Source organism: Vidua macroura, chromosome 29 (genome assembly GCF_024509145.1).
Source record: "Vidua macroura isolate BioBank_ID:100142 chromosome 29, ASM2450914v1, whole genome shotgun sequence".
Lineage (NCBI taxonomy): Eukaryota > Metazoa > Chordata > Aves > Passeriformes > Viduidae > Vidua > Vidua macroura.
Genome location: NC_071599.1, coordinates 29,126 through 34,737, shown reverse-complemented (window position 1 = coordinate 34,737; position 5,612 = coordinate 29,126). Strand labels below are relative to the sequence as shown.

General features: G+C 46.5%; 1 long non-coding RNA gene across 1 annotated transcript; it reads left to right on the top strand.

The window, feature by feature from the left end:
- Positions 1–328: 328 nt before the first annotated feature.
- Positions 329–1,706, top strand: LOC128820581 (uncharacterized). The gene is made up of 3 exons (XR_008440916.1): positions 329–343; positions 973–1,085; positions 1,662–1,706. It is a non-coding gene; the product is annotated as an uncharacterized LOC128820581 (long non-coding RNA).
- The last annotated feature ends 3,906 nt before the right edge of the window (positions 1,707–5,612 follow it).

Here is a 5,612-nt window from a genome sequence, read left to right as displayed (position 1 = left end):
GTTTGGGCAGCAGACTGACTGTTCCCAATGGATGTTAGTGATTAAATTTGATAGGTATGGAAATGGAGAAGTCCAGACTAAGCTGTGGTAAGCCCTGAGCTGGCACTAAGAGGGAACCGGGGTTTTGTGCTCTTAGGAGCAAGTATCCTTTGGAAATGTCTGAATGTCTGATGGTGGTGTTGTTCTTTGTGGATTCCCGTAGAAAACAGAGTGCGAGTGGATCCTCAGATTTCTTGGGGAAGGGCTGCGTGACAAACTTTGCTGTGAGCTTTATGTCTACCAGAGGATTTTCTGGGTCATTCTTGCCTTTTTCAGCAGTCCTTTGTGTGACGAGGGCTCCCAGGTAAGAATTTATAAAGAACAGTTCCCAAATACCCCAAACCACAAAAGCTTATATAGCCTCGAGATCTCAAGTACAAAACAGAAAAGAGCAGCTGATTCTGCCTTGTTCCTCTTGAAAATCTGTTCCTTGTTGGTTTTGTGTATCTGTGGAGGGGGAAATAATTTAGCTTGTGTCTAAACCAGGCCCATCCTTATCCCCTGAAACTGGGACAGGTTCCTGCCATCGTGGAGCCTCACGTGGGTGCCGTAGTTTTGCTCCTGCAGTCGGGGCCTTTTCTTTTTGGGGTCTCTATTTCCCCAGCCAGCACATTTGTCACCTGAACAGTGCTTCGGCAGGAGGGAAACTCGCATGCCGGGAGTTCTCAGGTTTGGGAGCATGCACCTTGAGGATTTCAGGTATCAAAACCTCAGACAAAAAGAGAAAATTGTCTTGCTACCTGAATACTTCTTGTAAGAGCAGCACCTGTGGTGTGAAGCCTTGAAGGGAGAATTTCTTTCCTTTCTGGAGTTGCTGAGAACAGGCCGTGTTCATTTTAGCTGAGAGTTGATCAGATACCAGCCAAATTGCTCATTTTATTTTAGATAATCCCATCTTGGCTGTAAAAGAACAAGTTGCATTTTCTGTTTCAGAGTCGTATTCTGGAGATATCACAGAGTGCTGCCCCTGTCACCTCTAGAGCTGCCCATGAGCTGATAGAGGATCACAGCCTCCTCTCGTGGGTCCTGCACGGCTTAGAGAAAAGGTAACCAGAGAAGTACAGGAGACATGGGGACAATTTCCTGTCCACAGTAGAAGAATGACATGGCTGAGGATGAAAGCAAGGGGGACAGACCTGGAGACAGGGGCACCGAGGGCTGCACTGGCAGAACTTGCTGAACTCTGAGGTGTCCCTTGTGTTTTTGAGAAGAGAATCAAGAGGCTTTCAGGTGGTGGTAGGAGCGATGATGGTGGAAAGGCTTTGTGATTTGGAAATCACTTCCTTGACAAAGCAAAAGGACACCTTGTGCTGGTGTCTTTAGCTTTTAAGTTTCAAGCACCCTCAGTTCCCATCCTGTCACAGGACCTGCTACACAGGAAGTGGCACAGTAATGGATTTGAGCTGTTTAGAGCGTTATTTCTCCTCCCCTTGCCTCTCCCTGACAAAAAAAATCTCTCCTGCAAGCACAGAGTGCCCTGACAGGTTCAGGCAAGTGCACCAAAAGTGCCCTAGAATAAGGTCCCCCGTAGGAGATGGACCAGCTGCTGGTGAGGATCTGCCTTTCAAATGTGGTTTTCTTTTCTTTTTTTTCTTTTTGTTCTGTTCTATTTTGTTTTTCAGGTTTCTGGAGAACCAGGTGATAAATAAAATGATTTCCTTACTCCATCCTCTGTGGCTAATAAATTTAAGAGACAAGAGAGAAAACAGGAATCGATCCCAGATGCTGCTGTTGAGATGGATATATGATCTACCTATCTGTATGTAGGTATATGTGTATATATATGTATATCTGCGTAGTGATAATAATGGGAGTTTTTATGATACGTTGCTTTACTGTTTTATATTTTTAATAAAGTGTGATTTTAAGTTATTAGTTATATTATTATAGTTTATTCTATTTATTGGCTAAAGTAACAGTTTCTTGTATTTGATTGGTATCAAGTAATTAATGTTAATCGTTAATAAGAGTTCATAATGAATTATTAAGGTGTGAATATTGTTCATTAAGGTACGTCTTTTTTAACTGTAGGTATTTTCATGTGTTTATATGGGTTTTTATGTTAATGATTTTGGGTTTTTGTGTTATGAATATATTAGTATTTTATTCGGGTTTTTTGGTTAGTTTAGTTGTTTGGTGTGTAGATTATTCTTGTTAAGTATGTTTGTCTATATATGTTTTAAAATTTAAGTTATAAATATACTTGGTAAGGATTTTTGTAGAGTTCTATGTAAAAATTTAAGTAGGTAAGGGAGATAAATCATTATTAAAAACTGAAATACTCATCTTATTAATAATTATTACTTTTAAGTTATTCAGTGATGTTTTAATGTTTGAAAATATTATTTAGTTATTTTTATGTGTGATTGATTAATGTTTAAAAAAATATTTAGTAAAGTTTTTGTAAATTGATTTCTTGTGATTTCATCCATTTATATATTTTAAAAAATGTTTTATATATATGATTGTGTGTGAATAATAAAAAATGAACAGTTGTTTTATTTTGTAAGGCAGTATGTTTAAAGATGTTTATATTTGGCAGTAATTTATTTAAAGTTATAGATGTGTTATTGTTTCATCTGGTTAGTTAATAAGTAAGTTCATTTGATGTGGTTCAAGTGTGAGTTGTAGTTATTATAGGTGTTAAAAGAGATGTAGAAATAATAGAATTAGGTTGTTAAAAGGTCATACGATTTTGATACTGAGAAGTAAATTTGTGTTGGAGTGATTGGGTATTTTTGGGTGGGTGTTATTTTATTTTTGGTTTTTTTTGTTTTTTTTTTTTTATGTATTATTGTTATGTTTGGTCTTAGTGGGGTTAATTGTTTTAAATGGTAGGTTTGCTGTTTTGAGGTAACTTCTTTGTGGTTTTGTGTTGTTTGGGGGTTGTTTTGTAACTAAATATTCTACAAGTATTTATTTGTAATGATTTTAGTCATTTTACTTTTGGTGGTTTACCTGTCATTTGGGGTATGAGTGTATAAATGTTATTTGAAGAGTTTATGTTATGTGTAAGTTTTTTGATTTGCAATTTAGTGTTTGTAAAGGATAAGGTTAGTTGTGAGGAGGTATTTCTTTCCGGTTTTTTTCTTTTTTTTTTTTTTTTTTTTTTTTTTTTTTTGCGTGTGTTTTAAATAAGGCTTGACACAGTGAGTAAGACTCTTGTGTGATTTTTTTTTTTTTTAAATTGTGGAAACATAAGTATAACGTGTTCTTTAGGTTATGAAATTGACGGGACTACATTATTGGCTACTTACTAAATCTTGTAGTTGAGAGGTTTTTGTAACTCTGATTTTGAAATCAAAGAAGAAAACTGGGGAGACGAAGGAGGTAGAGAAGTTTATCTCCTTCTAGGACAGAAAGGGTTTAGCGCAGAAACTGCTGGGTCTAATGTGGCGCGGGGGTTTCCGTGCGCCGGCCGGGCCGGGCGCGGGGCTCGGCGGCAGGAGAGCGGTGAGCTGTGCGCGCTGCGCGGGAGGCGCGCTCCCGCGGGGAGCCGAGCGGAGCCGAGCGGAGGCGAACGGAGCCGAGCGGCTCCGAGTTGAGCCGAGCCGAGCTGCGCCGAAGAGGCGAATCCAGCCGAGTCTAGCGGGGAACAGCCCGAGTGTAGGCGAGGAGCCGAGCGGGGCCGAACCCAGCCGAGCTCCGCCCAGCGCAGCATCCCGAGCAGGGCGGGCCGCCGGGGCGGGCTCGGGGTGGAGCCGGCGCTCTCTGAGGGCTTCCTGTCCTGTCTCGCTCTCTACCCCTCCTTCCTCCTCCCCGTATTCCTCTTCTTTCTCTCTTTCCCCCATTTTCCGCTCTCCCCAAAGCCGACCCCTTTCTCTCCCTTTTCGGCCTCCCCTCCCGTGCCCCCCTCTACCCTTCCTTCCTCCTCCCCGTATTCTTGTTCTTTGTCCGCAGACCCTCCCCTCCTCTCCCTCCCAAACCCGAGCCCCCACTGCCCTCACTCCTTCCTGCCCTGTCCCTATCCCGCTCCTCCGTTCTATTCCTCTTCTCTCCCTCCTCTGTGCACCGTCCCTCTTCCCCGCTCCCGGCCTTTCCCTTGCCCTCCCGCTTTCCTCCACAGCCCGACCTCCCTCCCTCCCCTTTCTCACGCCCTGCTGTCCCTCCTCTCTTCCCGTCGCCCCGTTCCTTCTTTCCCCGCAGCCGCGGTGCTCGGGGCGCTGGAGAATGAAGCCCAGAGGGCCGGAGCCCGGCGCCCCCGGGCCCTTGCGGGAGTCCCCGCACGGGGCCGGAGGCTCTCGGCGGATCCCCCCGTGCTGGTCAAACCCCACCCAGCCCCGCCGGACCTGCGGCTTTGCCGGCATCGCGCTGAGAGCGGCCCCCGCTCGGTGCCGTGCCGTCCGTGCCGCGTCCCCGCCGTCTCTGCCGCTCCCTCTCTCTGCCCCTCGCCCGTGACAGCGAGGCTGGGCAGGAGCTTCGACCCTTCTGGCGGCTGCCCCCCTTTCTCGTTGCGGCAGAGTCCCTTTCGGGGGGGATGTACATGTGGAAAGGGATGGAAGCAAGTGCTGGGCTGCTGTCCAGGGCAGTTAAGACTCGTTCTGTGCCTTCTTTGGGGGCCAGGAAAAAGGGGTGAAGACTCGGGGCTCTGGTGTCATTTGGGGCACCCCAAGGTCCCTAGGAGGGGGAGGCACACTGCGGCGGAGGAGCAGGTGGGTGGTGAATGAGGGGGGTCATGCTGGGTGCCGTCCCCCAGAGGGACCCAAAGCTGCCCCAAAATGCACAGGGAGGGGGGTGTGTAGAATACTAAATCCTGTCAAGTGCTTCGTTCTTGTAGGTATTGGTAAAAATAGGAATTTGTCTCTAAATTCATTTGGGAAGAAAGCCAGAGCATCCCCAGGTATGAGCTGTGAGGATGAGGAGGGGCCGTCTCCTGCTGGCGGCTGTTTCAGGGGATTTGCCTCAGCTGACTTTTGCATGGAGCTGCTGGAGAAGAGGAGTTTATGGGGGGCTCCCGGGGCTGTCCTTGGAAACACGGTGAGAGCTTCGGACAGGGTCTGCGGGATCACCTGGATACGCACTTGGATACCTGGAGCATTGCTCAAAGGAGGTGCCGAGGGACAAACCTTTGAGCCGGGTAGCGGCAGCCAAACAGGTGAGCCCATGTGCGTTTGTAGCGGGGACATTTCTCCTTTCCCTTTTAAATTTCATCTTGCCAATCCCTCCCTGGTGCCTCAAGAAAAAAAAAAAAAAAAAAAGGGGGATTTTGAGGACCAAAGAAATTCCTAGTGGGGGAAGCAACTCCTCTTCCATTATTATCTGTGTTTGAGCTGGGGAGATCCCCCTTCTCTTGTGGTTTTGAGGGTCTTGACTGAAGGAAAACCTGCCTTTTCCAGGGTGTTAGGGGTATCCCAGGGGTGTCAGGGAATCCCTGTGTTCTATTTTAAATGGCAGGGGAAAAATGCTGTTGTCATATGCTGGGTTTGATTTGAGGGTAACACCACCCCCCCCTCCATTTTCATCACCCTAAGGTTTAAACGGAGGGGGCAGACCTGTTGTCCCTCCTTGTGAAGGGTTTGGATTGCGGTAAAAATCCCCCTTTCCCCATCGTTTGTGTCGCCGGCCGGGGGTCT